This window comes from Chiloscyllium plagiosum, unplaced genomic scaffold (assembly GCF_037043375.1).
Source record: "Chiloscyllium plagiosum isolate Xiang-an unplaced genomic scaffold, Cpla_swu_hap1 HiC_scaffold_30, whole genome shotgun sequence".
Lineage (NCBI taxonomy): Eukaryota > Metazoa > Chordata > Chondrichthyes > Orectolobiformes > Hemiscylliidae > Chiloscyllium > Chiloscyllium plagiosum.
In genome coordinates, this window is record NW_028270168.1 from 22,747,328 (window position 1) to 22,771,353 (window position 24,026).

Here is a 24,026-nt window from a genome sequence, read left to right on the forward strand (position 1 = left end):
TCACTACTGCAGCCTTTCTCTTGGACAGACTTAAAACAACAATTAACTTATCTGATTCTGTGCTGTGAACTTTGCCCAACAGTTCCTCCAAGATTAGTTGTGAATTTCACAGCTTGTTAACTTTCCCAGATGCACTCCGATGTCCAGCGATACACGAAATCAAACAGCAAAGGCAGTAACTGTGAAGGTTCTCTCTCTGTCCCTCTCCTGCACTGTCCTCACCATGTACTTCCTTTGTCTGCTCTTCTCCCTTTTAAAACTGCTGTTGTTTTGATTTTTTTTTTTCCAAAGTTTCTAAATTAATCTAGTCCTAATTGGCAGCATTTACTCCATATCTCTCTAAACCCTTCCTATTCATATTCCCATCCAGATATCTTTTAAATGTTTTAATGCTACTAGCCTCCACCATTCCTCTGGCAGCTCATTCCATACATGTTTCCTTTTTGGTCCCTCTTAAATCTTTCCCCACTCACCTTAAACCTATGCCCTCTAGTTCTGGACTCCCCCACCCAAGGGAAAAGACCTTGGCTATTCACATTATCCATGCTCCTCATGCTTTTATAAATTTATATAAGGTTAACCCTCAGCCTCTGATGCTCCAGGGAAAACAACCCCAGACTATCCATCCTCTCCCTATAGCTCAAACCCTCTAACCCTGGCAACATCCTTGCAAAGCTTTTCTGAACCCTTTCAAGTTTCTTTTCCTATAACAGAGTAACCAGATTTGAACACAGTATGCCAAAAATGGCCTAACCAATTTCCTGTACAGCCACAACATGACCCTCCCTCCAACTCCTATATTCCATGCACTGACCAATAAAGGCAAGAGCACCAAACACCTTGACTATCCTGTCCACCTGCAATTCCACTTTCAAGGAACTTTCAACCTGTATTCCTAGGTCTCTCTGTTCGACTTTACCATTAAGTGTGCAAGTCCTGCTCTGATTTGCCATTCCAAAATGCAAGAACTCACATTTATCAAAATTAAACTCCATCTGCCACTCCTCGGCCCATCAGATCAAGGTCCCGTTTTGCTTTGAGATAACTTTCTTCACTGCATATTACACTGTCACTTTTGGTGTCATCTGCAAACTTACTAACCATACCTTGTATATACAGATCCAAATCATTTATATAAATGACAAAAGGCAGTGAACTCAACACTGATCCTTGTGGCACACCGCTGGTCACAGGCCTCCAGTCTGAAAAGCAACACTCCACCACCACCTTCTGTCTACTTCCTTCAAGCCAATTTTGTATCTATACCCTGGAACATTAAGCTGCCAGTCCTGTCCATCTCTGAGCCATGTTTCTGTAATCGCTATGATATCCCAGTTCCATGTTTCCAAACATGCCCTGCATTCACCCTGCCTTATCTGTCAGACCTCCTGCCTTGAAATAAATTCAGTTTAATTTATCAGTCTTACCTCATTCTCTGCCTCATTCTTGCCTGCCATGGCTGTTTGACTTGCTCCTCTTCCCAATTATACCAGCCTCACTCAGACTTATCTCTGTTCTATCTCTTTGGGTCCCATCACTTCACCTCCTCCCCCAAACCAAAATTAGTTTAAAGCCTCCCAAATAGCACTAGCAACTTGAAAAATAATTACATTTGACATTAGGGAGGACAACTTAATAATGAATAATATTGTTCTTTTTGTGAGATGGTTATGGGTGTAAACAGCAACTTGCTACCGTGTGCTTCAGGAATGGTGTTTCCAGAGGTCATTGTTGAAAAGACAATAGGGGATCCACTTTTTAAGGAGGGGAACTGATCCTTGCCCATTGTTATCTTAAAGCAACAGTTCAATGAGACATTAAACCAATGTCCCATGTGCCCTCTCAGTTGCTACGACCAAGATTGGAGGAGTGCACTGTCTTTCTCCAGTTCCACTACTCCACTGGTCACAACATACATTTAATATTGTACCAATTTACCAATATGACCAGGTATAAACTTTTTAAAAATGTTATCTGATTAGTTTCAAAATATACTACAACTGTCAACCAGATATCTTTAAGAAATAAAAAAAGTTTGATTTATTAGAAAAATTAAACCTAAAGTTACAAAGCAGATTGACACACCATTTGATATATGCAAATATAAATATTAAACCTTCAAATTAATCTAACACACATGTGCACACATATATAGGCTAAGAAAATAGCAGAAATCAATGTTTTTTTAAAAAAGTTGCTTTTTGAAGAAAAAAGGATAAGATGTGACATGTTCTAAATGATTATCAATTTGGCACTCTGATAGAGATAGATGTGTGTCACCAGAGACATACAGTTGTCACTGGGGCTTTTTCAAAGCAGGTCTTTCAGGATATGTTGAGAGGAAATTTTCCTGCAGCTTTTCAAAGGGATTGCTGCAATCAATTTTCCAGCTTTCATGCTGGAAAGGCTTTTCATGCCCAAAAGGCTTTTCTCAAAAAGATTGGGAATGTTGCTTTGCTCTTAGCAGGTTGCACACCAACTGTTGTTACCAATTAACATGCAAAAAGCCCAAAACCCCTGATAGCCATAAACCTAGACATATGACTTCTGTGGTATAAGTCCAAACAGTTCTATAGTCCAAAAAGCTCCATCTGTTTACTTAGCTTAATTATTTCTTCAAGCGAGTATTTTTTATAAGTCCAGAGTTTCCTACCAATAAAATTTTTTAAGAGAAAAAAGTTCTGGTATCGCCATTGTTTTTCAAAGGAACCAATTGTTGCAATCTTTTATTCATGAGTCCTTAGAATTAATTAGCCATGGAAGCAGTTTCATAACACAGTAAAAGATCCCAAAGCTCTCATTTGAGGGTGAACAGGAGGTTTCTGCTTAGGTTCTAGCTAATGTATTTATCCATCTAAAAAGAGATTAACTGATTACTTGCCTCATGGCTGGATGTGGGACACTGCTGTGCACAAATTGGCCGTCATATTTCCTCCGTCACGGTGGCTACCCTTCAATTATACGTTTGTACAGTGTTTGGGATGCCCTGAAGTTGAGAGAAGTACTATATAAATCCAAGGGATTTCTGAATAACATGGGTATGATTATGAGTTGGGAAAATCATGTGAGATGACAGTCAAGGCGTTTCTCAATGACAAGAGTGAAAAGTCCCATTTTCATACGTTAAACAAGGTTCTCAATGATGAGCATGACAGGCCTATGTGCGTGTGTTTGTATGCATTAATATCAATCGTTAATCTCACCCCAGCCATTTCCTATTCTCCCATCTGCTGGATGGTAACTAATAGTGACAATTCCTGAAAAAATGTTTAATACTTCAGACCTCCATCTTGGACACGAGGCATAACCATCTCTGGGCACACTACATGAGCAATGGCCACAGTTTCGGTGGAATCTAACAGTTTGGGCCTCAGCGCTCAATCAAGAATACTCAATGGAATAGAATATTTTATGCATGCACTGCAAAGGAATTTATAGCCTAACCAAATATGTAAAGCACTGCAAAACTGAAATTTTACTCTGTTTTCTTTCCACAAATTTCTGTTTGCGTATCAAAAGTTGACCACGTTTTCCAGATCAATGGCAATGGTGACTTAGCCACAAGCCACAAGGCACATTAGGAAGTAATTGTCTATAATTTCCTGATATCTACTTTTTTGGCGAGATAATAAATCTGGAGTACACATTCAGAAAACAGTCAACCACTCAAGACATGAAGTCTTGGTTACTGAGATTATTAGTGGTTTCAATGAGCAGGAAAACAAACAGAATTCAGTCCACAATCCAATCTCCTTCATTATCCTCATCTTGTCTCTAGTTCCATTATCATGTCAGAGCAAATGCACTGCATTGAATTGTGTGGAGGGAACATGGTGACTAAATGACTTTGCCTTAGCTTGCCAGGTTGGGTTATCTGAAAATTTAAACCAATTCTGCAATATTCGTCAACATAGAGGAAACTTGGCCAATGCCTTTGAAGTATACCAGGTTATCACAAGTAAAGATAGGGCTGGCAGAAATATTTCTTCGCAATTGTGCAAGGTTTTTAAATTCCATTAAAGTAGCTGCTCGCAACACTAACTACTCACCACCAGCATGCTCCAACATACAAGTTGCAGTGGACTGTAGATTGCAGACCGATATATGCATTGAAGGTACTTGGATAGGTTGAATCATTGAAGTTTTGCTGTGTACTTTCATGAAGAGAAGCCATGTGCTGATCCCATCGGAAGTAAAAATGAATCCCTTTGTGAATCAAACCTTTGATTTGGTCAAAATCAGGCTAAGCAACATCTGTTAGAGTTCTGATGATGACTTTAACCTGTACTACAATTTTATCATTTCACAGGATCTCTAACCTATTATGTCCTACTACCTGTTCTCCTTCATTAGGGAAGACATTAGATCTTATTTTTGGTGAATATCTTTACAGATAACATTTGCTTCATACTGTCTCTTAGTTTTGATCATTTAATAAGTTTAGAAGAGGAATTTTATAGAGTACTTTTTGCCTGATTGGTGCTGGGGCTTTCCCTACTTCTGTACCTATCAGGGAATAAATAGCTGTTATGGTGGGACTGAGTGTAGATGAGGTGTAATGGGGAGAGTGATAGAAAAGGAAGTGTTTATATACTGTATATTTAAGGCTGAGACAGATAGATTCTTGAACAATAAGGGAACCAAGCATTATAGGGGAAAATGCAGTAAAGTGCATAAGAGGCGTGTTGGATCAGCCATGATTCTATTGAATGGCAAAGCAAAGCAGGCTCAAGGCCAAACGGATTACTCTTGTTACAATTTCTCCTGGTCTTATGGTTATGTCTTATGTTTAGTCCTTAAGCTCTATCCATCATGAATTCAGGTAGACCTTGGCCAAGGCACAATTCTGAACCTGCACCAGTGAAAATCCAAGGTACCTTTTATCTATTCAGATGTCCAACAGACAAGCATTATATCTCATCCCATGACTGACAAAGGTGTATGGTATGGAGGGTTTTCTTAAAATTTAGACAGAGAATTGAGAAAAATTAGTTCATACATCCTTTAAGATTTAATTCTAGAAAATTCCTTAAAAGTAAATACACAGCAAGTAAACAAAGCAACACAGGTTCAAACTGATTAAAAACATAACTCATTCTCACAAATTCTACTCGACTCTGAAGATTTCCACCTTAGCTAATTGTGGTAGCATTCTCACCTCAGATTTGGTAACAGTGATTCCACCTTAATACCCTGATTTAAACTGCTTTACTTCAGCTCTCCATTACTGGGGTTTTCTTCATATCTGGGTCTGCTATCGATTAATAAATAGATATTGAAGACCATGATTGCTCACCGCCTTTTTTAATTTGATTAGATTCCCTACAGCGTGGACACAGGCCATTTGGCCCAACAAGTGCACACCAACCCTCTGAAGAGGAACCCATCCAGACCCATTTCCCTCTGACTAATGCACTAACAATTTAGCATGGCCAATCCACCTGACCTGCACCAAGCAGAAACTGACAAAAATCTGCATTCCTGATGGGGAAGCAAAGATTCCGATCTTAAAACTTTCAGAGTTAGGAGGAATTAGTCAAAGTTTTCATAATCAGAAGACAGGAACAGAGTGTCTCCATTAGATGAAAAATTGACAGCAAAGGATATATCTCAAAATTGACATATGCATGGTGAATAATATCTCACTGTTTACTTTTCCTAATGTTTGATGCAACAACTCTCAATATTATGTAAGATTTCCCTTTGAGATCCATCTCTGAAATTAGCAAGTGCTTGCAGCTATTTTTCAAATTAGACAATTGGATAATCACAGAATTCAGTCAATTCACTTGGGTGGGTGTGAGATGAATAATGTGAAAGATTTTTCAAGTTGTTTACTTCTGTGCTGTGAGTGACAATGGAGTACATATTCATGCTTATTACCTGGGCAATATACCCAGCTGAGCAGGTAGTGCAGCAGTTGTAGCAGGGGATGAAATGGCCGAGTAGTATTATCTCTAGACTGTAAATCCGGAGACTCAATACCTGGGTTCAAATCCCAGCACGGCAGATGGTGGAATTTGAATTCAATAAAGGAAAATCTGGAATTAAGAGTCTAAAGATGATCATGTAATCCATTACCAATTGTTGGGAAAAACCCATCTAGTTCATTATTGCAATTTAGGGAAGGAAACTGCCATCCTTATCTGGTCTGGCCTACATGTGACTCCAGACCAATAACAATGTGGTTGACTCTTACCTGCCCTCTGGGCAATTAGGGATGGGCAATAAATGCTGCCTAGCCAGCGATGCCTGTTTACCACGAATGAATAAAGGAAAAAAAATTCTATCCCATACTCTGGCCTCTGAGACAGAAGGCCATAAAGAACTATAGGAGTGAGGGGAATGTGCATGAGTTCAGGACCTATCCCAGGGATACAAGGACAAACTGATCACCCAGAGAAGGGGAGTGCTTGATCCTCTGGTCTGAACAAGGAGGCATAGGGTGTGAGGCCAAGCAGAGCAGTACCAGTATCTTCAGTATGGTGAGGAGGATGGCAGTTAGGAAAGCAATTTCTATGTTACCATTCATTTCAAGAGAGCAAGAAGAGTGGGAATGTACTGCTGAAGATGTATGGGGCTGAGGCCAGACTGCATTTGGAATATTGTGAACAGTTTTGGAACCCCAGAGAATCCCTACAGTGCAGATGGAGACCATGCAGTCTATTGAATCTGCACCAATGCTCCAAAAATCAACCAGACTCACCTCTGTCTGTAACTCCACATTAAAATCCATGCAGACATAGGGAGAACGAACAAACTCCATGCAGGCAGTCACCCAAGACTGGAATCAAACCAGAGTCCCTGGCGCTGTGAGCTAGCAATGAGCCACCATGTGCCCATATCTAAAGAAGAATCTGGTACCATTTGAGATGCCCAAAGGAGGTTGACAAGAATGATCCTGGGGATGAAGAGCTTGTCATGTGAGGAACACTTGAGGACTTAGGTCTATACTCAGTGGAGTTTAGAAGGAGAAGGGGAATCACATTGAAACTTACAGAATACTAAAAGGCCTAGATACAGTGGATACAGAAATGATCTTTCTGCTGTTTGGAGAGACTCAAACCTGAGGGCACAGCCTTTTGAATTGAGATGAGGAGGAATTTCCTCAGCCAGTGGATGGTGAATCTGTGGAACTCATTGCTGCAGAGTGCTGTGGAGGCCAAGTCATTGAGTATTCAAAGTTTGGGAGAAGATTTGTAGCTCGGGTGCTCGTTGTTATGATGGAGGAAACATCACAGAAATGCTTCACAGGAGGCTCCCAAGCACTGAGGATGTCACCTAGACAGGGGACGAAACGTCTGCAACACAAATTTCATTGAGTATATTTAAGACAGAGATAGGTTTATTCTTGATTAGTAAGGTAACAAGGGAGGAGAATGAGTTTGAGAAACGTATCAGCCAAGATCAAATAGTGGAGCAGATTTGATGGCTGAAAGGTCTAACTCTGCTCCAATATCTTCTTGTCTGTAGATATAGGATATTCTCACCTCCTCTGGACCTCCTTTACTTGGTCATTAAGCATCTGTCCAACAGCTGAAGGCTCTTTGCCTCAGTCCCTGCAGCCATTGCTGTGTGACAGCACATACTTTTCATGACTTCAGTTGAACACATTGCTCAGAGCCCAGAAATGCTGCTTCATGAAAATTATATCCAAAACGCTATAGGGCTAAACCTGCAGTCTTCTAGTGTATCAGCTCATCCAAGTACAAAAAATGATTATCCGCAATCAAAAACAAAATTTTGTGTCAAATCAGATCTATTAAACATACAAATTGTAATAATGCAGCACACTGCAACACCACGTTTTATCTTATGGCCATTATAAACCCCTCACATAGATATTATTACAATGTTGTTTGAGGGATATTGTTGTGCATAAATATGTTGCTGCATTTCTTCACAATATTTATTACAGCAGAGGCTTCAACAAGGTATTTTACTCATTGTAAGGCACATTGGCCATTTGAATGGTGCTACATAAATGCAAATGCTTTCTCTGTTATGGTAAAACTGGGATTGCTGGCACCGCATCCCAAACTGAGTCTGATGAAGACACTGGCCTGCAGTTGTGCAAGAGAATGAAGGAAGGTATCTTCTGTTGGGGATCCTGCTCTTTACAAAATCAGGTGAGAAATTTCAAAGATAATGTGGACAAGCCATGAGGAGTGGCAGGGCGGCAAGTGGCTCAGTGGTTAGCACTGCTGCCTCACAGCGTCAAGGACCCAGGTCCGATTCCTGAGCTCTATAATTCTATAATGGTTGTATATTCATCAATGATTTCACTGAAGTAAGTGAATATCATTGTTTTGTGTACATTCTGAAATAACTCTACATATCCTGCCGCCTCGGGCGACTGTCTGTATAAAGTTTGCACATTCTCCCCGTGTCTCCATGTGTTTTCTCTGGGTGCTCTGGCTTCCTCCCACATTCTAAAGAGGTGAATTGGCCATGCTAAATTGCCCATCGTGTTCAAGGATGTGTAGGTTAAGTGCAATAATCAGAGGTAAATATAAGATCTTAGGGGAGAGGAATGGGCTTGGAATGGGTTCCTCACTGAAGGGTCAGTATGGACTTGTTGGGCTGAAGGGCCTGTTTCCACATTGTAGGGATCTATAATTCTATGAGAAGCTGCAAGACTGAGAAAATGGAAGTCATTAGTTTGAGGCAAAAAGTTATTGTTTTAGTTTGGAATATTTAGCAATTGTAACGAGCCCAGCCAGGTTGACCTCATGGAATATGAGTTCCCTGATTGGGGCTGTCAATCTGGTCCTATCAAGGAGCTCTGGCTGACAGATATAAACAGGAGTGTCAGATATCCTGTTCACTCTGAGACCTGGTCTGAGGGAGCTGGATCAGTGTCAAGGACTCTCCACATACAAAACAAAGGGTGATTTGGAGACGGGATATGCGGAGTTATTTCAGAATGTACACAAAACAATGATATTCACTTACTTCAGTGACATCTTTGATGAATATAGAACCATTATAGAATTATAGAGCTCAGGAGTGGACATTCAGCTCTTTGGAACTGTGACATCATTTTGAAAGACATATGAAATTAATTTTGCTGACCCTGTTCATTCCCCATACCCTGTATGTTTCTCCTTTGAACATTTACCCTATTCAGTAACAATTAACTCCAACTGTTCGACAAGCACTCAGAAAAGTGTTTCAAAGCTGACAGCTCCTTTAAGATGTGCTTCCAAAGCCCTGTGCTCAGAGCACAAGCCTTCAAATCTGATAAATCATCAGGTTGGATGTAAGAAAAATATTCAGTTCACTCTTGTAAACTTGCAGTGATAAGTGCAAATATAACTGATAGAAAGCCAATTAGCATTTATTATGATCCAAACACAAAGTAACTCCATTGAAGAATGAACACGAAGGTTCATTAATATGCAGTTTGAAGAAACACTTGGATGATAATCCATCTTTTAACATGTAACACAAAAGTACTGCTCCAATTACAGTATAGAGCCCACTCAAAGAGATATGAAAAACATTACCAGGATGATTGCAGGAACCAGATTTTCAAGAGGCTGTCAGGACAAAACAAATCACTGTTTTGCAGGTCATCTGAGGTTTCTGACACCTCCAGGATAGTTTTGAATTGTGATAGGACCAGCTGAGGTGGGGAAGGATTGTGAAACACAGTTGTTGCCAATAAGCAACTCCTCATGCTCATTCAGCAGTCACTGAGGGGCGTGCCAGTTTCACACCATAACTTTTTAACAGAAAGCTTAAACAACTGACAGTTTCATCATAGGATCCTGTCAAATTAGTTAATCGATCCATTCCCTGGGTCTAGTCAGTGCTGTCAAGAAGCACTGCTCCGAGCTCTCTCTTTGGCAACTTCTGCTCTGTTCCACCTTGAGGAACTGCTTGCTGTAATTCACCAATAAGTCCAACAGGAAAATCCAGGGAAAATCAGAACTCAATACCACAAGCAAAGACTGAGACACATAACACAGATACATTTTAGTGAGGGCTAGTTAGGTGCACGGTGAAGAAAGGGATAGAAGGGACAGTATAAAAGTGAGGAAAGATGTGCTGAGGTGTTTGTGGAGCATCGGCATTGATATGAACCACATGGGCTGAATGGCCTAGATTCATGTTGCATGTGATGTTCACCCATGTATTCAAGCTGCTACATTTTTTTGTTATTTCGTTTATGGGACCTGAGCATTATTGGCTGGGCCAGCATTTATTGTAAGTCCTCCTCAATTTTATATTAACACTCAGTATCAGAATTTAAAGTCATCGAGTTACCACATAGACCCACTCCTCTTCCAATACCAAGATAGTTCTTATTTCCTTCTTCCCATTCCAACCCCTATCTCTGCTAGTTAATCTCTTAATGTGGGCCTCTGGCACTTCATGCTCTTTCTTGAAGTCAGCTGATATATTTTTGCCTGCCCTATCACCACTATTCCTGAGTGTACTAACACTTGCAGAATCTTGCTTGGAAGTCAACCTTTACTAGTTTTATTGTTTCTCCTTATTACTGGGTTAATAAACGCTCAACAGTTGATACCAGTTAATTGTCTCATTAACTGTTCGGGAAACATGAAAAGTGTCCTTGTTACCAGTGCATTCTGGTACAAATGTTTCCTCTTATGAGAGAATTTAGCACCAGGTGTTATGGTTTTAAAAAAAGGGTTACCCCATTGAAGTCAGAGATGAGGAGATAAAAATTGTCTCACAGTGTTGTGAGTCTTTGGAATTCCCTTTCTCAAAAGGCGGTAGATGCAGAATCTTTAAATTTTTTTAGGTAGAGTTAGATAGATTCTTGATTACCAAGGGGATGAAATGAAATGAATGTAGATTTGAGTTGAAAATCAGATCAATTCAATCTCATTGAATTGCAGAGAGGGCCCGAAAGACAGAGTGACATCCTCTTGTTCCTTGTTTGTACGTTCAGAACATACATTGCTAACTCCAACTACCCATTTACCCAAAATTCTACGATGAATTGGTGCCTTCAGCCTCTGAGCCCCAAGTGCAAGTTTCCCTCTCTGACCTTCTCCAACTTTCCTCCGCATTTAAAAAGCATTCTCCATGATTAATGTCACTTTTCCATATACTGTATGTGGTAAATCGCTAAACTTTGCTTAGAATACTCCTCTGTTCAACTCCTGCTTCTAATGCAGATAATTCATTTGTGTCATTGTGAATGAAAGTGCATTTTGTGCTCATTAATGTGATGGATGATAACTAAAGATCGAGAAAATGTATCCTTTTTGCTTCAAGTATAAGTGTTATCCATTTCTTGGCCAATTCCACTATTGTGCTACTCTCTACTCTACTCCAGTCATAAACCTAGCTTGAACTAAACATTTCAACTGACTGAACTTGTCCTCACCCTGAACAACTTCTCTTTCCAATCCTCCCACTTCCTCCAAACGAAAGGAGTAGCCATGGGCACCCGCATGGGCCCCAGCTATGCCTGCCTCTTCGTAGGATATGTGGAACAGTCCATCTTCCGCAACTACACTGGCCCCGCCCCCCACCTTTTCCTCCGCTACATCGATGACTGTATCGGCGCCGCCTCGTGCTCCCACGAGGAGGTTGAACAGTTCATCCACTTCACCAACACCTTCCACCCCGACCTCAAATTCACCTGGACAGTCTCAGATTCCTCCCTCCCCTTCCTCGACCTTTCTATTTCTATCTAAGACGACCGAATCAACACGGACACCTACTACAAACCGACCGACTCCCACAGATACCTGGACTACACCTCCTCCCACCCTGCCCCCTGTAAAAACGCCATCCCATTCTCCCAATTCCTTCGACTCCGCCGCATCTGCTCCCAGGAGGACCAGTTCCAAAAACGTACAACCCAGATGGCCTCCTTCTTCAAGGACCGCAATTTCCCCCCCCGACGTGGTCGACGATGCCCTCCACCGCATCTCTTCCACTTCCCGCTCCTCCGCCCTTGAGCCCCGCCCCTCCAAACGCCACCAGGACAGAACCCCACTGGTCCTCACCTACCACCCCACCAATCTCCATGTACAGCGCATCATCCGCCATCATTTCCGCCACCTCCAAACGGACCCCACCACCAAGGATATATTTCCCTCCCCTCCCCTATCAGCATTCCGTAAAGACCACTCCCTCCGTGACTCCCTCGTCAGATCCACACCCCCCACCAACCCAACCTCCACTCCCGGCACCTTCCGCTGCAACCGCAGGAGGTGCAAGACTTGCGCCCACATCTCCCCCCTCACCTCCCTCCAAGGCCCTAAAGGAAACTTCCATATCCGCCACAGATTCACCTGCACCTCCACACACATCATCTATTGCATCCTCTGCACCCGATGTGGCCTCCTCTATATTGAGGAGACAGGCCGGCTACTTGTGGAGCGTTTCAGAGAACACCTCTGGGACACCCGGACCAACCAACCCAACTACCCTGTGGCTCAACACTTCAACTCCCCCTCCCACTCCACCAAGGATATGCAGGTCTTTGGACTCCTCCATCGCCAGACCACAACAACACGACGGTTGGAGGAAGAGCGCCACATCTTCCGCCTAGGAACCCTCCAACCACAAGGGATGAACTCGGATTTCACCAGTTTCCTCATTTCCCCTCCCCCCACCTTGTCTCAGTCAAATCCATCAAATTCAGCACCGCCTTCCTAACCTGCAACCTTCTTCCTGACCTCTCCGCCCCCACCCCAGTCTGACCTATCACCCTCACCTTGACCTCTTTCCACCTATCACATTTCCGACGCCCCTCCCCCAAGTCCCTCCTCCCTACCTTTTATCTTAGCCTGCTGGACAAACTTTCCTCATTCCTGAAAAAGGGCTTATGCCCGAAACGTCGATTCTCCTGTTCCCTGGATGCTGCCTGACCTACTGCGCTTTTCCAGCAACACATTTTCAGCTCTGATCTCCAGCATCTGCAGTCCTCACTTTCTCCTCCTAAACATTTCTACTCCAGGAATGCCCACACTTTGGTGCAGTGGAATTTATATCTGCTACTTTAATCCCAGAGCTACCTGTCTCACTTTTTGTGTTTGACCATAAGTTTGTTCAATTTCACTTTTCAACAGTTGTCACAAAAAAATCATTAATCTGAAACTCTAATCTATTCTTCCCATAAAGACAAACCTGTTTCACACTGTCCCAAAGCACATGGAAGGCAATGAGGTACTTTCCACTTATTTGGATGGCAACGAGAATTGAAAAGATTATGGGAATTGTTGAGATGTTTGTGCCACTACTAACTTGACAGATTTCCTTCATTCAGATAGTGGCTAGGTTTTGATCTGGCACTCCCAGAACAGATCTTCATATGTTCTGTGGAAAGAGGTAAAATATCAGAGAGTGAAACCTAGAATCAGACCCAAAGTCACAATATAGACTCCTGTCAGACATTGTTCTTTTGGAGTTGCCAAATCTTAATGATTATCCTGGAATCTACAGGAAGTAGCTATTAATCTCTACAAGCAACATTGAAGAAACAAAACATCAAACAGCCACTGTTTTCATTCATCACTGAGGAGGATAGCATTTACTGTGCATCCTAATTGCCCTTCAGAAGGTGGTGGGAAGCTACCTTCCTCAGTACAACATCATGTTTTGCCAGGCCATGTTAGAAAATATTTCAGAGTCAACCATATTGCTGTGGGTCTGGAACCACATACAATCCAAATGGGTAAAGATAATAGATTTTCTTCCTAAGTGAACTAGTTACATTTTTATATCAATCAATCAGCATTAAGGTCACCATTAGTGATACTGTCTTTTAATTCCATATCCTTTTAATCATTCACGGGATGAGGGCATGGTTGGCTAGGCAGTATTTCATTGCCTATCCCTAATTACCCAGAGGCCAGTTAAGGTCAACCACATTTGCTCTGAGCCTGGAGTCACATTCCACCATATGCCATGGCAGGATTCAAATCAGGGTCACCAAGATTTGGGAAGATATGATAATTGAAAAAGTAGAGTCAATGCAAGAGATTAAAGTATTAATGTGGGAAATGATAAACAACTGGTGACAGGAAGGAGAGATATGTGAATATGCAGGGAATAGAGGAATATGGACAAAGATTTTTGTTTAGAAAGGCATCGTGTGTCAGTGCAGTGTTGGTGAGCCGAAGAGCCTGTGCTGTGCTGTTTTTTGTTATTTGTTTTTTAAGTAGCCAGTACGAATCCAAGAGGCAAGCTATAGTTAAGGCTAAAGGTTGTGAAAAAAATAAAAAGATGAAACTAAGTGCTGTATTTATGAGCATATGAATCATTCGGAACAAAACTGGATAAAATGAGATCACAAATAGAAGTAAATTGGTATGATATAACAACCATTACAGAAACATGCTATACGATGACACAAATTAGTACCTGAATATTAAAGGGTTCGGGACATTTAGGAAGAACAGGATAGAGTCATAGAATCATACAGCTGTACAGCACGGAAATAGACCCTTCAACCCAACTCATCCATGCCAACCATATATCCTCATCTGATCTAGGCAATTTGCCAACATTTGGCTTATATCCCTATAAACCCTTCCTATTCATATACCCGTCCATATGCCTTTTAAATATTGTAATTATACCAGCCTCCACCATTTCCTCTGGCAACTCATTCTATATGCACACCACCCACTGTGTGAGAAAGTTCCTCCTTAAGTCTCTTACAAATCTTTCCCCTCTCACCTTAAACCAATGCCCTCTAGTTTTGAACTCTCCCACCCTGGAGAAAGATTCAATTTTTAACCCTATCCATGCTCCTCATGATTTTATAAATCTCTATAATGTCACCCCGAGTCTCTGACGCTCCAGGGAATACAGCCCCAGCATATTCAGCCTCTCCCTATAGCTAAAACCCTTCAACCCTGACAACATTCCTGTTTTCTGAACCCTTTCAAGTTTAACAAAATCCTTCTTATAGCAAGGAGATCAGAACTGAACACAGTATTCTAAAAGTGGCCTAACCAATGTCCTGTGTAGCCATAACATGACCTCCTAACTCCTATACTAATTACACTGACCAATAAAGGGAAATGAGCTGAAAATGTGTTGCTGGAAAAGCGCAGCAGGTCAGGCAGCATCCAGGGAACAGGAGAATCGACGTTTCGGCCATAAGCCCTTCTTCAGGAATCCTGAAGAAGGGGTTATGCCCAAAACGTCGATTCTCCTGTTCCCTGGATGCTGCCTGACCTGCTGCGCTTTTCTAGCAACACATTTTCAGCTCTGATCTCCAGCATCTGCAGACCTCACTTTCTCCTCCAATAAAGGGAAATGCCTTCTTCATTACCTTGTCTACCTGCAACTCCACTTTCAAGGAAATATTGGAAACTGTAGAGGAATGGCTCTGATAAATTATGATGGTATTAGCATAATAGAGAGGGATGATCTAAATTCAGGAAACCATGATTTCAAAGGGATATTAAGTAAAGATGAGAAATGATTAACACAGGAAATCTCTTGTAAGAGCACAGTACATGCCCCTTTACAATAACCACATAGCTGGATGGAGTATCAACAAAGAAATAATGGGAGCATAGCAGAAACATATGGTGATAACCATAGGATTTTTAAGTTACATGCAGCCTGTAAAAATCAGATGTGCAGGAGTCGTCTAGAAAATGAGTTCGTTTAGGTCAATGTCATGCAGTGGCAGACATTTAAGAAGATATTTTAAAAAATACAGAATAGATACATTCCAATGAGAAAGAAAAAATCCAATGGGAGAATCCATCGTGTGTTGTTCGCTAAAAAAGTGAAGGATTGCATCAAATAAAGAAGAAAGAAGCAAAGACATTTCTGAAGCTTGGACAGAAAAAATGAGAGACAGCTAGCTAGAAATATAGGAGCATATAGTAAGTATTACTATAGACATTTCAAAAAGAGTTAACAAAGCGAGTGTTTGTCTGATAGAAAATGAAACTGGAGAATTAATAATGGAAAATTAATAGTAATAAATAATTAATAATGGAAAATAAGGAGATGGCAGACATATTGAAAAGCTTTTTTTTTGCATTGGTCTTTGCAATAGAGCATACCAGTAACATCCCAAAATAATTGTAAATCAGGAAAGAAATGGAAGGGAGAAACTCAAGAAATTTATATTTACTAAGAAAATTGTATAGAGCAAATTACACGAGCTGTGGGCTACTACATTCTTGGGTCCTGGTGGACTTCATCTTGAGGTCTTAAAAGAAGTGGCTCAAAGGTAGAAGACAGAGGGTGGTGGTGGAGGTTTGTTTTTCAGACTGGAGGCCTGTGACCAGTGGAGTGCCACAAGGATTGGTGCTGGGTCCTCTACTTTTTGTCATTTACATAAATGATTTGGATGCGAGCATAAGAGGTACAGTTAGTAAGTTTGCAGATGACACCAAAATTGGAGATGTAGTGGACAGCGAAGAAGGTTACCTCAGATTACAACAGGATCTGGACCAGATGGGCCAATGAGCTGAGAAGTGGCAGATGGAGTTTAAATCAGATAAATGCGAGGTGCTGCATTTTGGGAAAGCAAATCTTAGCAGGACTTATATACTTAATGGTAAGGTCCTAGGGAGTGTTGCTGAACAAAGAGACCTTGGTGTGCAAGTTCATAGCTCCTTGAAAGTGGAGTCGCAGGTAGATAGAATAGTGAAGAAGGCGTTTGGTATGCTTTCCTTTATTGGTCAGAGTATTGAATACAGGAGTTGGGACATCATGTTGTGGCTGTACAGGACATTGGTTAGGCCACTGTTGGAATATTGCGTGCAATTCTGGTCTCCTTCCTATCGGAAAGATGTTGTGAAACTTGAAAAGGTTCAGAAAAGATTTACGAGGATGTTGCCAGAGTTGGAGGATTTGAGCTCTTGGGAGAGGCTGAACAGACTGGGGCTGTTTTCTCTGGAGTGTCGAAGGCTGAGGGGTGACCTTATAGAAGTTTACAAAATTATGAGCGGCATGGATAGGATAAATAGACAAAGTCTTTTCCCTGGGGTCAGGGAGTCCAGAACTAGAGGGCATAGGTTTAGGGTGAGAGGGGAAAGATATAACAGAGGCAACTTTTCCATGCAGAGGGTGGTATGTGTATGGAATGAGCTGCCAGAGGAAGTGGTGGAGGCTGGTACAATTGCAACATTTAAGAGGCATTTGGATGGATATATGAATAGGTAAAAACAATGACTGCAGATGCTGGAAACCAGAGTCTAGAGAAGAGAGGTGCTGGAAAAGCACAGCAGTTCAGGCAGCACCCAAGGAGCAGTAAAATCGATGTTTTGGGCCAAAGCCCTTCATCAGGAATACAGGCCTGTATTCCTGATGAAGGGCTTTTGCCTGAAACATCGATTTTACTGCTCCTTGAATGCTGCCTGAACTGTAGTGCTTTTCCAGCACCTCTGTCATCTAGACTCTGGGTATATGACTAGGAAGGGTTTGGAGGGATATGGGCTGGGTGCTGGCAGGTGGGACTAGATTGGGTTGGGATATCTGGTCGGTGTAGACAGGTTGGACCAAAAACTCTGTTTCTATGCTATACATCTCTATGACTCTATGACTCTAAGAGGCCTCACCATTGTCATCAAAGTTATGCTTGTTAAATTTGCACAGAGATAAATAGAAAATTAAGTCGTGCAGGGGACATGAATGGCTATAAAGCAATATAAATGGGTTAAATGATTTGACATAAATATGATAACTTGAGCATAATGTGGGAAAATTGTGAGTGTCCATTTTGGCAGGAAGAATAGAGAAGCATATTATCTAAATGGTGAGAGATTGTAGGGCTCGAAGAAGCAGTGGGATCTGGTGTCCTAGTTGATGAAGTTGATAAGGCTAGTATGCAGAGACAGCAAGTAATTACAAATGCAGATAGAATGTTATTGTTTATTGTGAGGAGAATTTAACAGAAGGGTTGCGAGGACATCTTTAGTTATCTTGACACTGATGAGATGACATAAATATTGTATACAGTCCTGGTCTCCTTACTAAAGGAATGATTTAAACGGGATGCAGGCAGTTCAGGGAAGTTTTCTTAGACTAATATCTAGAAAGGGTGAGTTATCTTATGAGTGAAAGTTGGAGAGGCTAGCCTTGTACACACTGGAGTTTAGAAGATTAAGAGACAACTTGATTGAAACATATAATGTCCTGATGAAGGGCTTATGCCTGAAAGGTCGACTCTCCTGCTACTTGGATCCTGCCTGACCTGTTGCGCTTTTCCAGAGCACTGACTCTGACACTCCAGTATCTGCAGTCCTCACTTTCTCCTGAGGAATCTTGACAGGATGAATGTTGAAAGGATGTTTCCTCATGTGAGAGAATCTAGAAATAAGTGTCACCCTTTAAAAATAAGGGCTCACCTATTTAAGACAGAGATAAGAAAAAATCTTTTCTCTGAGAAGTTTGTGAGTTTTTGGAACCTTTCCTCAAAAGATGGTAGAAACAATTTTTTTTTGAATTTCTGTAAGGCAGAGGTATATAGATGCTTGGGAAACAATGGGATTGAAAGGTTATCAGGAGCAGGCGGGAATGTGGAGTTGAGGTTGCAGTCAAAGCAACTATAATCTGATGAGCCTCCTCATGCTCCGAACTGATATGTATGTTCATATGACTGGGGTAGAGTGATATGAACGTTTGCATTAGTAATCACTGTGTGCCATTTTAACACAGATTTTAATCCGTTCTTTAGTGTTTGCCTTAACAACAAAATCCTCAGAGAATTATAAAACTGTTCTTTCCTACCTTGAACAAAAGCAGCTGCCTATCGTCAAATCATGACGTTTCAAGAAAACACTTCTACTGAAAGCTCCTAGCATCTCTTATTAATCTGACCCTACCCTTCAAACTTAACTATAATGCAGCATTTTTTCATATATATATATATATATATAGCCTTATGTATAAAAGTGCTACGTATGAAAAATATGTGTATGATGTCAGCAGCAGAGGGAGGCAGTTTGGGCCCAGTTTGGGACTCGGCAGCATTTGCTTCAGTGTGGTGGGCCCAGCACCACGTATGAGCCCAGTTTGGGACTCGGCAGCATCAGTGGCGGCTGCATTGCCAAGATTGGCCAAGCGTGGACTTGTGGCGATGGCAGTGGAGGTAAGATGGCACTGAAGAATGGTGACTTTGTTCCAGCAGCAGCAGCATGGAAAAGGGACTCGAAACCGGCAGACTGCTTCATGTTGATGTTGGTTTCAGCATCGGGGGTGGAAGAGCCCAGATCCCTAGGCCCACAGCTAAGCACTTAACAAGGAGGGTCTGTAAAGTTGAACTCAACTTTATTTCCTTATTTTCTACCTTTATATTCTACGTCTTGGTTTATTTTCTGTGTTTTAAAATGGTGCCAGAGAGTGGTGACATGATCCAGCACTTGTTATTGCATTTGTAACAAATAAATGTAACAAGAACACGTGACAATAAATAAATCAAATCAAAGATTAGTCTGGACTTTACAACCACCCGTTCTGGAAGAATTCACTCTTCCAGTTTAATGAAATAAGCATTCACCTCCTGAGTGCAGAGACAGCTGACAACAACAAACATCAAGATTCACTGGAAAGCAATGGTCACTTGAGAGGAAGACTAGTGGTTCATGAACATCTGTGCAAAAATGGTCTGTTTATAAGAATTATCATCTTGATAGGATTTATCAAGGGATTTGGAAGACAATTGAAGGACAAAAGGAAAAAGGAATTCAATTATTGAATACATTGCAAATATCTGGCATAAACAGTGCACAGCACATTTGGGTTTATTTATGCATGAAGGAATTTGCCGAAAACACAGAAATTCATAAATGCTCTCCCTCAGTCCTGCTTCATTTGCTCTATTCTCTCTAGAGAGGGATAAATTAGAACCTGGCTTCAAGTGGCATTACATTAAGCCAAAAGTTGATTAAATTGTTTTGCTTCTTTGTCTTGGATACCTGATGACTGTTTACTGAAGAATTTGTTTGGGCAAATCTGAATTGTTATAGTAACTCATCATGTCTGTTCCATATCTAGATATGGGTACATTTGGCTGCTATGAAGTGGTGAGAATAAAGTGCATGCATTCACCACAAAGCTTTGAGCTAAATAAATGAAAAATGCATGTTGACATTGAGAGAGTAAGGGAGAGAGTAGCTACAGGAGCCAGGTATAAAACATGTTGAAAACCCGAGCTGTAAGTGAAATGGATTTAAAATAAAGTTGTAATTCATATGGGTTCAAATAAAGGGTCTTCTTCAATTTTTCAGAATCCTTTGAGATGAAAACTGCAAAGGGAAAGATGACATTTAATAATGCTTACAATAACGAGTACGATTACAATTAGTTATATTAAGTCAAATTTATTTTTCAATTTGTTGTAAAATGTGAGAATTCTGTAATGTACTACTGTGGCTATGAGCCATGTTGTTATATTCAGAATATATAACAGCAACTCTGGTGGTTCCTGATTAGAGACAGGAGTTACCAGTGAACTCTCTTGAACATTCTATTCATTGTATAAGCTCCATTTGTTCACTTGCCGTTCCCTGTCCAAGGCTGCCACCCAGGTCCGTTCAGTCTCAGTCATCTGGAGGAATGCCAAGCAATGTGGTAAGATGATCCCTGACCTTTTCCACTCCTCAAGTGTAAGTGCCATCAGCTTCTCTTTAATGCCTTGCACTCGTTCAATCTCTGTTCATGTACCCCCCTCCCATTTCGGCTAATACTCTACAATTCTCACAGTTATGTGGATGTGCCAGTGTTGGACTGAGGTGGACAGAGTAAGAGGTCACACAATACTGGGTCATAGTCCAACAGGTTTATTTGAAATCACAAGCTTAAACCTGTTGGACTATAACCTGGTGTTGTGTGACTTCTGACTCTGTATTACCATCAACATCTTCCTCACTCACTCTCACCGATCTGAACCTCCAAGACCACTAACAATGCATGCATTCTGTGCTGCCTATTCATTCACTCATGAAAAATCCATATCTCCAACAACAGTGATAGCTGTCCCACTCACTTTCATCTCCGTTAGTATCTGTCTCTCTCTCATTCCAAGAGGAAAGTGCCCATTATAGGCAGAAAGAGTCAAGACAACTGCCCAACAAAGGCTCTTCTCCTTTCATGAGGAGAAGATCCTAACTCTGACTATCCCAAGAGGCTGACTGACCATGCCTAAGATATTGGAAGCTGTCCTTGACTTACTGTCCTGGGACACCCTGAACAATGGCTATCTCCCTTGACTTGACCAAAGACTGTTCACAACCATGCCAAGCTTCCAGGCTTTGTGTCGGTGTTGAACAGTAAAGCCAGATACTGGTATTGTAGCCCGGTGTCTCTGGCTGATAGGCAAGGTGTAAAAAGTCATGGCAAGGTAAGGCAAGGTGGTGATGCTGTGACCCTCTACGTAGGCTCAGAGTGAATACGTGCTAACAGAGAAAGTGAACAACCATGAGATACCTGGTTCAGTCCATGATCTGGGTGTGTGTCCTTGAGTGCGCATGGTCCTTGCTGCATTAGTTGATGATAGTTGCCATTGCACCCCAAGGTACAGCACTGAAGTCTAAGTGGATCGGAGATCTGTCATGAAGATTGTTAGAAGCTAGAACATAGAAGATATCAATGTCTATGGACATGGGGTGCATGTGACTGGTACCTGAGGAGGATACCCTTACATATTGGTGTCTGATGTTCAACATGGAGGCCCTTCACAACCAGCAGAGAGTCGAAGTCTCCAGGCATCTACTCTGAGTTCCACGTCAAGCACTCTCAGCATCTAGTTCACTCTCAACAGATGGTATAATAGGGAACTGACTATTAATGAGGTGAGATCTGTAATCAATAAGTTCATTAACAAGCACTGATCCTCCTTAACAGGCAACTTAGTGCTGGCCAATGAGAATCTTGTCTCAATACCTGCACCTTAGTTAGAAGGTGCTGCAAGTTGTTCCCAATGTTGAGATAGAGTTTACTGAACATCTTGCACAATTCTGCCATATTTCACAATAATACCTTGCTGGCCAAACGTGAAGTTTCAGATGATTAAAGGATAGCTAACATAGTGCCTTTGTTCCAGAAGGGAAGCGGGTATAGGCCAGGTAATTGCAAACTAGTTAGTCTGACATCAGGGGTAGAGAAATTAGTGGAAAAAAAAATTCTGAGGGACAGGATTAATGAATATTTCAAAAGGCAGGGATTTATCAGGGATAGTCAACATGAATTTGTTAGAGGGAGATCCTGTCTGAGTAATTTAGTGGAGCTTTTTGAAAAGGTGACTAAATATATTTGAGGGTACTACAGTTAAAGTGATTTACAAGGACTTCAGTGAGAACTTTGACAAGGTTCCTCATGGTCCAAAAGGTAAGAGCCAAGTTGGCAAAATGGATACAAAATTGATTTGCAAGTAAGAGGCAAAGATGACAGTGGAGGGTGTTTTTTTGTAACTGGAAGCCTGTGACCAGTGGTTTACCACAAGAATCGATGCTGGGACCCTTGCTGTTTGTAATGTACATTACTAATGTAGATGTCAATGAAAAGGTATAATTAGTAAGTTTATGGATGACACATAAACTGGCGATGCTGTTGATAGTGAGGAGGATGGTCTCAGGCCACAGTCTGATATTGACCAGGTGGTAAATCAGGCAGAGCAATGGGATGCAAGTTAATCCTGATAAGTGCGAGGTGGTGCGTTTTGGGAGATATAATAAGGGAAGGATTTACAGTACACAACGAATGGTTGGTCCCTAGAGATAACTGAAGAACAAAGGAACCTTGGTGTGCAGGCCCATAGATCCCTGAAGGTGTCAGCACAGATAGACAGAGTGGGGAAAAAATTCATATGGGATGGTTGCCTTAATTAGCCAGGACATAAATATAGGAGCAAGAAAGTCTTGTTACGATTTTATAAAATATTGGTAAGGCAACAGATGGAATACTGGTCACACTATCGGAAGGACATGATTGCATTGGAGAGGGTGTAGAGGAATTCATCAGATTGTTGGCAGGGATGAAAATTCTCCATAATGAGGAGAGATTGGAGAGGCTGGATATGTTTTCTTTGAGCAGAGGATGCTGATGGGGGGATATGATTGAGGTATATGAAATTATGATAGGCAGAGACAGGGTAGATCATGAAAATCTTTTCCCTTTGCATACATCTCTAAGACCTGAGGGCCTAAGTTTAAGATGAGGAACAAATGGTTTTGACGATACCTCTGTCTCACTTGGAAGGTCTGTTTGGGGCCCCGGATGGAGGTAAGGGGGTGGTGTGCCAGCAGGCTTTGCATCTTTTCCAAGTGCAGGGGGAGGTATCTGGGGGTTCAGGGGGTTGGTGGGAAGAGTGACGCAAACGAAGGGAACAGCCCTTGTGACCGGCAGAGAGAGGTGGGAATGGGAAGATGTTTTTGGTGGGGGGGAGGGGCTAGTTGGAGTTGGTGAAAGTGGTTAAGGATGATGCGTTGGACGTGGAGACTAGTGGGGTGGCAGGTGGGGACAAAGAGGACTTTAGGAGAAAGTGAGGACTCCAGATGCTGGAAAAGCACAGCATGTCAGGCAGCATCTGAGGAGCTGTAGAATTGACGTTTCTGGCATAAGCCCTTCATCAAGAATGAGGCTTGTGGGTCAGAGCTGACAGATAAATGGGAGGGGATAGGTTTGGAGGGAGGTAGCTGGGAAAGCGATGGGTGGATGAAGGTGAGGGAGACGGTAATAGGTCAGAGGGGGCAGTGATGGACAGGTGTGGAGGACAGTGCCAAGTTGGAGGCTTGGGACTGGGATAATATGGGGGGAGGGGAAATGAGGAAGCTATTGAAATCCACATTTATCCCATGTGGTTGCAGGGTCCGAAAGCGAAATATGAGGCGTTCCTCCTCCAGGCGTCGGGTGGTAATGGTTTGGTGGTGGAGGAGGCCCAGGGCCTGCATGTCCTTGATGGTGCAGGAGGAGTGTTCAGCCACAGGGTGTGGGGTTGTTGGGCGCGGGTGTCCAAGAGATGTTCCCTGAAATGATCCGCAAGAAGGCGTCCTGTCTCCCCGATGTAGAGGAGACCGCACTGGGTGCAACGGACATTATCAATGTCATCTACTCGTTGCACC